We start from the raw sequence: 9583 nt of genomic DNA, 5'->3' as shown, positions 1-9583 counted from the left end.
GTCCAATACAAAATGATATTTAATTTTTTTTTTTCATCCGTTATCAGTTTATTCCTCCAACATATATTAATTTTACTCTAAACTTTTAATTTCATTTAATGACACTCCAAAATTACAAGTTTTTCATTTGAAAATTCTTTAGAAAAAAAAATATTCTCATATGTTTTCAATAAATTATAAAATATACGTGAGTACAAAATGGAGAAGACTTCAAAGAAAAATAACAATTAAGCTAAATTTTTTGTAATGCTTGATGAGTTTGTCAATATTGTTCCATGGTTAATCTGTACCTTGATCAAATTTAAATTTGTATAATTTATTATTATTTTTTTACCATATATGAAATGAATTTCTAACTTCAAGATTAATAAAATGTGCACTATGTTAATTGAATTATATTTTATTTTGATAAATTTGTGCAATATTTAATATTATTTAGAAAAAAATAAGTTTATGAAAAAAAATTATCTTGTGTTTTAGTTAAAACCAATCGGTGAATTATGTTGTGTTTTTGTTTTTGTTTTTTTTTTAAGGTAATTTAGGATATTGTATCTTATATGTCCATTAACTTTTGACTGTATAACTATTTGGTTATTGGTCTAAACAACAATTTTTAAATTTATAGACTTATTAGACACAAAAGTACATATTTAGAGTTATAATAGGTACAAAATTTTTACTATACTTCTCATTTGGATAATCTAACAATTAGTCAAATTTGATTCATTTATGACAATTTAAGAGTTTATTTAGTATAACTGTAAGTCTCACACAATTTTCTTTTAACGAAATTTAAATGACGACATAAATTGATACGATTATGAGTTTCAAACATTTAAATTGAAACAATTATCAGTTCATAATTTAATTAATACAATTTTCAAAATTCATAAGTATATATTCATAATTCTCTTAACACCTATGTAAAATTTATCAACCTCAATTTTGTATCTAATAAAACTTTAATTCTCAACTTTTTATAGGATAGTATACTAAAAAAAATTAATCATGAGATAAATTTATTATTGTGAAAAACAGTCAATGGACCTTTTTAAACTCAATACCAAGTTGGAAAAAATAAATTTGTTAGCCAAAATAAGCATAATAGTTTAACTAACACAAAACTTTACTCGGCCTCATAAATTAAAATTTTGATTATTTCACTCCTCATGTTGTCAATTAATAAAATAGATAAAGATACGCCTAAGAAAATAATTATGTCCAGAGTAATCCTCTGAATTTTTCATGTTCTTCCCAATTGAAAAGAGACACACGAGTTCAGGTCAAATATACACTGCCCATTAGTAGAAAATAAAATAATAAAAGAATATAAAAGGGAATATTACAACATATTGATTAATGTGGAGCAAAAGGACCGAAATAAGCATAACAAAACGAGAACAGCAAAGTCTTCTAGAACCCCATTTGGAAATTGCCCGATACACTCCACCTCAGTTATCAAATGTTGATGAGTCTTTAGTTGGATGGGAAAAATTCTAATCCTACGGTAGTATGGACTCTTCCATATCTCTCTTTTCATGAGTGATATGTGTCACCATTATATTTTCTTATATTAAATTTTCACATGTCACACCTTTAGTTTTAAACAACCATATTTGTCATTTTTTTCTTCAATTAACAACTTCCTCTCTCTATCTTTCAATTATTTTTTTTTCATTTGCCTAATTTTAATTTATTTCATTCTCTCTTTTTTATATTTGATTTATAACTCTTCACAATTCCGCTTATTTTTATCTTCTTTACCAATTTTCTCATTATTTTCATTTGAAAGCAAATAAAAAAAAAAAGAGTTGATTTTATTTATTGATCTCTAACAACCCATGTATTCATATTCTTCTCTAACAACCCATATATTAATTTTTTAACCTTTATTTTCAAACTAATTTCAATTCTTTCATCTCTATTCCTAGTTTTATTTGTTTTTTTACTATTATTTTAATTTATTTTGTGTACTTTTAAAATAAAAAATAGAAGAATAATGATTTATTTCAAATTAATTATTATATTTGCGTTATATTTATAATTATGCTTATCCATTATGATATTTTTTTACTTGTAACTTTATATTTGAATAATTATTATTTTTTACAAATTAAATCAACGATTAATTAAAAAAGAGACTTTAATGTGAAAATAATAAATTCTTAATCCCAAACAAGCTAAATTAAATTTTATCTTATCTTATTTTATCATGATAGACTAAAATTCTGAATGAAGTAAAATAATTGGAGTGCAAACCTTCAAATAAGGATGATGAAGTGTGAAATTGTATTGAAAATTGATGGAGAAGAGACTAGAGAAGAGAGGATGAAGATCAGAGTGTGACATTGTTAAAATGATATGAAAATAATGAAGAAATTGATAAAGAATATAAAAATAAGAGAGTGGGAAAAGGAAAAAAAAAACAAAAATAAAAATAAAAGGGAAATCAAATATAGGAAAGAGAAAATGAAATAAATTAAAATTAAGTATATAAAAAATAATATAAATTAAGGATGGAAAGAGAGAGTTTTTAGTGGAAGAAAAAATAAGCAAATACAATTGTTTAAAAGAAAAGGTGGAGCCATGTAAAAATTTAATATAAACAAAAGTATAATGGTGGCACATCTCATTCTCTAGAGAGGGAGAGTATGAAGAGTCCATAGTAGATTTTTTCCCTTGAGGAGTCACTATCTTTAATATTATCAAAATAATGCTAATAACAATAATAATAATAATAATAATAATGAACTTATTGTTGAACATAATTACGAATCAATCCAAAAAAATGAACCAATCAGTTCGGTTAAAAGTCGGTTTTATACGATTAATAGGATGAGATTCGGTTTGGTTTTCCAATATCTTAATCTGGGAAAATCAATTCGGTTTGGTTTTCTAATATCTTAATCTAGGAAAATCAATTCGGTTCCGAATTTGATCAAAAGCAACTTGGGTCTCTCAGGTTTCGGTTTGAGCATTTTGTCTTCCTCGGCCGGCCACTCCTTCGATAACCCTCGACGGCTGGATAAAAACCCTAATCACTATGGAGGTTCAGTATTTCTCTACGCCTCCTTCTTCTAAAGGAGCTACTTCGAAATCTGGACGCGTTGCAACGCCAAGCTCATCGCCTCAACTTTCATAGGTAATAAGGCCATGGAGACCATCGATGTAAAGGAACATTCGGAATCAATGGTCGAAGCTGTCTTCACTCAAACAACAATGGATTTCTTCTTCGCCTATGGGGCGATCTCATGCTACCTCCATTGTGAATGCCTATCTATCTCAAAAGTACTTCCATAAACTCCAACTCCTCTACTTGCTCTGATTTAACATGACTGCTAGGTTTTAGTTTTTTGAGATTTTTATTGTTGATTTTATGGTTTAACATTCAGGTATATGCCTTCTGTGGAGCTAGGCTCTCTCAATGAAGCGTTTGATATACGAAACAAAGCTTGGTTGAAATTGTCTTAGCAGCAGGTAATTTTTATCTTAGCTGGTAGTTTGCTGGATGTCATGAACTTAGTTAATCCTTGGGTGTGTAATTTTGATATTCAATTTCTCACTGTGATTGCCCTATCGGCTTAATTTTGTTGGTTTGGTAATGATTTTTTATATGCTCCAAGAGTACAAAACCAAGAAGTTTTCTGTTCTGAGTCTGCTCTAAACTATTGGGTAATTCATGACTTTTGGCATGAGGAGAGGAATATAATCTTTCATGTTAGCATCGTTTATAATTTTTGTTATTAGTTCACATGGGATTTCAAACCACTTTTCTCCCTACCATATTTTTGTTATTAACCAAATATTGTTTTTTTTTAACAGTTACTCATGTTTTCATAAGGCAAGGATTGAACATTTTTACCATATACAAAAAAGTAAGTCCATCAAATCCTTGCATTTTGAGTTGTTTAGAATGGAAAAAAAAAAAAAAAGGTTCTTAGCTCTACTTGATGTGTGCTTAGTTCCTATTTTCTTGATGTTAGTTGTATGAGCTAGAGGAAGTCGATCAAATAAAGTTGTGAAATTTGATGACTTCATTTGGCATTTGGAGGCTTTGGTAAAACCATATTTTTCCTTTTTATTTAGAACAATCAATAATCTTAGTGCATATTTGGGAGCAATTTGTGGTATAGTTACACAATTAATGCAAACATGAGATCAAACTTCTCAATTAGTCAAAATGAGTATAACTCAACTGATATATTGCTTGTATTATCAATCTCAAAGTCGAAGGTTTGATTCTACTACCTCACATATTAATTCAATACCTTTAAAAATAATAATAATAACAACAAAAAACAAAAAAACTTCTCATTTAATTAAAGTAAATCAACAAAACCACCAACCTCATTGTAGTTCGTGGAATTTTGAATAATCAAATCTAATGATACCAAATTGAGAAGTATGGAATATCGATATGTTAATCAAATATGTAGGGTAGACTGGCAAATGGCTAAAATAAAATGACATTTTAGAAAAATGACCAAACAGATTTTTCTTTGCGAAAATGACCAAGAATAATTTGGATACTATTTAAGATATAACAATGGACAAAAGTATCCTTATTGTGAAGTCCAAACAATTATAACAACCTAAAACAAGATCTAACAAACTAAATCACCCTAAATCAAGTCGCCTCCTCCAGTAAGGTAGCTGAGGGTTCTAACGATGATGTTGATTAATTGTTCTTTGAGAATAGTGTAAATAAACCTCTCCCGCATTTATCTAGGACCTTTCTACAACTGAAATAACGCAAGGCTTGCGTTAGTTTGTCATAAAATCCCCGTGTTCGACCCTGGACTTACTAGGAACTTGAGTTAGATTTATACTGGATTTGATTTAGGAAAAGTTTGTACACATTATACAAAGTGCTTAGCATCATCTCAACGCATCGCCTAATCCTCTCACCCAGAGAAGTGATTCATCATTCATTTCCATCTATCTCAACCTCACTTTTCACCCTTATTTATACGCACTTTTAGATACAAATCACAAGGCAAACAAAAATAAAAGAAAATATGGATTTTGGAAAAAAAAAAAAAAAACCACTAAAGTGGGTTTTTCCACTAGCATGAACATCACACAATTCTACTCAAATCTCCAAAGACGAGTGGCCTTCTTGAGGTTTTTCCTATTTGCATGGATAAAAGGGATAAAACTCAGTTAACCTAGAAAAGAATATGACGATAGTAGTTAACAACCCTTTCATGACACTTACTGTCTAACTAACTTGTTTAGCCTAGGATAACATAACAACATTCAAAAGCTCGCGGAACATCACACATTTTAAGCAACCTCAAGCACCATACATAGCAAACTCGTAACATATTTATAGAAGCAAGGTTCAATGGATCCCACCCTTAAAACTAGTCCCCAATATGCAAAAAATATGTACAGTTAAAAACAAGGTAAACACCAAGACTCTTCTTCAACTATATCTTTAAGTGACAGAGCAGTAGTGTAATTATCCTCTAGAGGGATGACCACTACCTAGGAAAAGGAAGACATTTAAACGAGTGAGCTACTAGCCTAATGAGTGACTAATAAAACATAAACAACATGCTTTAAAACAGAAACTTGCCAAGCAAACTCATACTTAAAACTTTCATCTTGATATAGCTTAAAACATAACCTTTCACCGTTTCTAAGTTGAGAGAGAACCCTTTTGCTCAATCCCTAAACATTAAACCTTAGTTGATGTAGAGTGTTATCAACATAACCAACACCGAATCTACCAGCATGTACATGGTTATTACTAAGTACCGTCATTCCTTAGGTATTATTTCCCGGATATCTTCTCATTGTCCTTCAGTATCAGGTTCTGGTAATCATCATAGTACTCATACTTTGAAGTAAATCTTACTTTGAAAGCATAGCATCATAAATCATATGCTTAAACATTCTTGCTATTAAGCATTACTTCCAACACATGCTTCTTGAATATTAAGTATTAAAAAACTTAAGTCATGCTTATAAACTTCGTTAAAATTAGCATGCGTTAATAGTTTAATGAAACATAGTTTGCTTGGAAATCATTTTAAACATTCTTTAACATAGGCAAGCATGAATCTAAACATTAAGTAAAGCATGTATTACTAAAACATTTGGAAATCATAAACTTTTGTCACTCATAACCTTAAGTGTTTCTCTTAGGGTTGATAGACTTCTCCTATTGGTGTTAACCCTATGGATATAAACACCATGTTTAGTTACTAGCATTGGCCTCCTTGGGAGGTTAATTTTCATAAATGAGTTCAACATATAACTTAATATAGGGTTTCATATCAACGCATACCTATATGCATTCAACACTTAGAAATTTCCCCTTGAAGTTTAAGCCTTTTCCAAGCGGCCAACACACATCACCATCGCACACACTCATGCGTCAATCGCATGTCCTAGGTGCCCCTTTCAGCCGCACATCAACGCACACACTACACCTTTATGTGTTCAAGCCTTTAGCAAACGTCCACACAGCCCAACGCATAGCTCAACGCATGTTGGCACTCAACCTTACCCTTGCATGCACGTTAGCCTAGTGAGCTACCTGCTTATTCAACCTAAGCAGCTACCTGCTTGTTCAAAATTTTCAGATTCAATTTTAAGCTCAAATAACTTATTATCCAGACTTTATCTTAAAAAATTTCCTTCTACAAACGTGTTTAAAATTGTCTTAACTAGATTATCTAAAAATTTGAGCTCAGAATTCTTTCAACTTCCACCTCTGGCCTAGATTCATTCAAGAGTGTGTCCTTTTTGTAATATCTCCAGCTTCCAACTTAATTCCTATGGAGGTTTCTTTTGGAAGCCTTAGGATATCAACTAGACTCACTAAACCTTTAAATGGCTCTAGAATCACCTCAATAGCACGAAAGAAGAGTTTAAATTGAACCTTTGAACTGAAGTTTCCTTCTTTATACCAAGCTCTAAATGACTTCAAGCATTCTTAGGCTACCAAATCAATCACTAAGTGGGATTAACTCACTTAAGCTTGATAGATGGTCCATTATACCCAATGATTGAGTTGCTACCACCGTTTGATCAATGCATGGCTTAACCTTTTCTTGACACAATCAACACATGCCTTTGGCCTACACATGGCTTCAACGTAACTAGCCCCTCATTTGGTCTCACTCCTTTGTCGTGGCCCGTATTTAAACAACGCGTAGACTTAATTAATGCAATGCAACCTTGTCCCATAGCTCCATTGCTAATGCCATCGTGTAGCCTAAGTGTCATCGCATACCATTTTTTGGTCGCATGCCCTTCTCAGCCATCGCATGCCTTGCGCCCAACGCTTGGCCTACGACCTTCCATTCTCACAGCTCATGCTTAGCCAATGCCTCATCATGCCCACCGTCTATCGCACTTGCCTTGCACATCATTACCCAACTAACCTCGTATGGCTTATTCAACGCATTGCCTATGTTTAGCGCATGGCAACCTCACGACCACACTCATCTTCATGGCATGGTCTCGCGCCCATCACTGCTCTAAATAATCTCTACGAGCCTTGGTTACCGCACACCCCAAGCTCCATGTGCCAATGCCTCAAAATCCAATGCATGGTCATTCTTGGCTTCCATACTTAGCCAATTTTCTTCATCCATTGCTCTTTTGAATTACCACTCGAAAGCCATATATTTCAATACTTAAAATTGTCTTCCTTTCTTCCTTAATCGTCTTCATTCTCTTCCCTACAAACATAACATTAACTCATGCTTAACATACTAACATATTAATAAATATACCTATGTAATGAAAATAGGGTTCGTGGTTTACAATTTAACTGAATGATTAAGGCATGCAAGGTAATTTTGAAGCTGAGATTGACTGAAGAAGTGTTCTTGTTTTTCTCAGCAAAAACTCTTCTCTCCTAAAATTTCCCAAAAATTCTTACTCATTTTGGTTCCCACAAGCCAATCTAAGGTCTAGGAGAATAGTAGGGAAGAACTATTGGTGGTTTACATCTTGTACAAGAGGAGACTACAGCTGATTTTGTTGATTAAAGTCTTCAAATGTGAGTTATTATGAAATCCTTCTGATATTCTATGAACATGCTGATTTTGATGCTAAAATTAATAAATTAGAATGCTTAATGATCCTGATTTCTTCAGCTGTTTGCTTGTTTAATCCAACAGCCGATGCTTTGGAACAGATGTCGAACTATTTGAAGTTCATGAAGGAAATGCTGTCAAAGAAGAAGAAATTTGAAAATATGAGACTATGAGTTTAACTGGGGAGTGTAGTGCCATACTGCAGAAGAAGTTACCTCATAAATTAAAGGATCCTGGGAGTTTCACTATCCTTTGCACTATAGGGAATCTTACAGTAAGTAAAGCTCTTTTTGATTTAGGAGCATCGATAAATCTAATTGTTGGGTTTTATGTCCTAAAAACTCGCAGTTTGTAAAATAATAAACATTTTCTATTATCAATATACTTGTTATTGATCTCATAAATTGTATGAAAGTCTAAATCCAATTAACTAAGACCCATGACTATTGTATGAGTACTTGAACTTTATGTGAAGACATAAGAGTGGATCAGGTTCGAGTAAATAGTCAAAATGATATATAATACATGAATGAGGTTGAGTACCTTATTCTGGTAACACCATTGGATGCGGCCTACTCTGTAGTTGTTACAAAGAGTTGTAAAGTACTACATATGATGTGATCCTAATTCGTATATGTTATGACATGAGGAGTGAAGGTGTCCCATGCAATGAGTTTGCATAAGATCAGGACCAAGAAATAAGTCACTCTTACTTTATAACGTTGTTTACTATTTAAGACTGATTATTTCACCTAGATGACCTAGGTAACTCAATTTTAATCCTGAGCTAACTATGAACTCCTGTTTATTCGAGATTGCCTTTAGATTTGCATAGTTGAGGGTTGGTTCAACAGCGCCGGCTCAATAAAACTCCCATTTCAGGGGTAAGACCAAATAGATAGTTGGGGACATAAGATGCAAGACGGAGTTTACGCCTACCCGATTTAGGGATAGGAGAAAAGTTGTTCTCTCAAGTACTGAATCCAAGTCTTGAACAAGGGGCCCCACCCTCTCACTGGGCTGAGAGAGTTTGGTTTAGTGATTGTATCACAAACCAGTTGTTCATTAGAAGATCAGTAGGGACTTGAGGAATAAGACATAATCTCGGGGGTAAAACAGATATTTGACCCAGCCGTTATTATGAACAACCTGTGAAAGGTCGACTTGCTGATTATGGTTAAATCATGTGGACATAATATATCTACAGTGAGGGAAGTGCAACTATGGGCTTTAGTGAAGTGACCCATTAGTTAAAGAATGGGGATTAATTTGGCTTAATGAGTTTAGCTAATTAATCTCGGATCATTGGAGCCCATGATCTGTAGGTCCGCGAGGTCCCCTACTAGCTCGTAACGGACTAGCTCTAGAATAGCGTGATAAGTTAATTTGAAACATTCAAATTAGAATTAAGGGAATTAATAATTATATAAAATATAATTATATGTTTACTAACTTATCATATTATATAAATTATACTATATGTTATATCTAATATAACATATAACCTATAGTTTATATTATATCAA

At 32.3% G+C, this 9583-nt stretch overlaps 1 long non-coding RNA gene across 2 annotated transcripts in view; it reads left to right on the top strand.

The window, feature by feature from the left end:
• Positions 1 to 2948: 2948 nt before the first annotated feature.
• LOC120070613 overlaps positions 2949 to 9583 on the top strand; it is a 10030-nt gene continuing 3395 nt past the window's right edge. Inside the window, exons 1-4 of one of the 2 annotated variants that reach the window (XR_005479997.1) lie at positions 2949 to 3288; positions 3393 to 3477; positions 3823 to 3875; positions 8142 to 8331. This is a non-coding gene — a long non-coding RNA (uncharacterized LOC120070613). Of the gene's footprint in view, positions 3289 to 3392; positions 3478 to 3822; positions 3876 to 8141; positions 8492 to 9583 lie in introns of those variants that run through there. The other variant, XR_005479996.1, reaches the window with a different exon arrangement.

Source organism: Benincasa hispida, chromosome 2, assembly GCF_009727055.1.
Source record: "Benincasa hispida cultivar B227 chromosome 2, ASM972705v1, whole genome shotgun sequence".
Lineage (NCBI taxonomy): Eukaryota > Viridiplantae > Streptophyta > Magnoliopsida > Cucurbitales > Cucurbitaceae > Benincasa > Benincasa hispida.
Note: the sequence above shows the minus strand (reverse complement) of the source record. Positions and strands in the feature narration are given on the sequence as shown.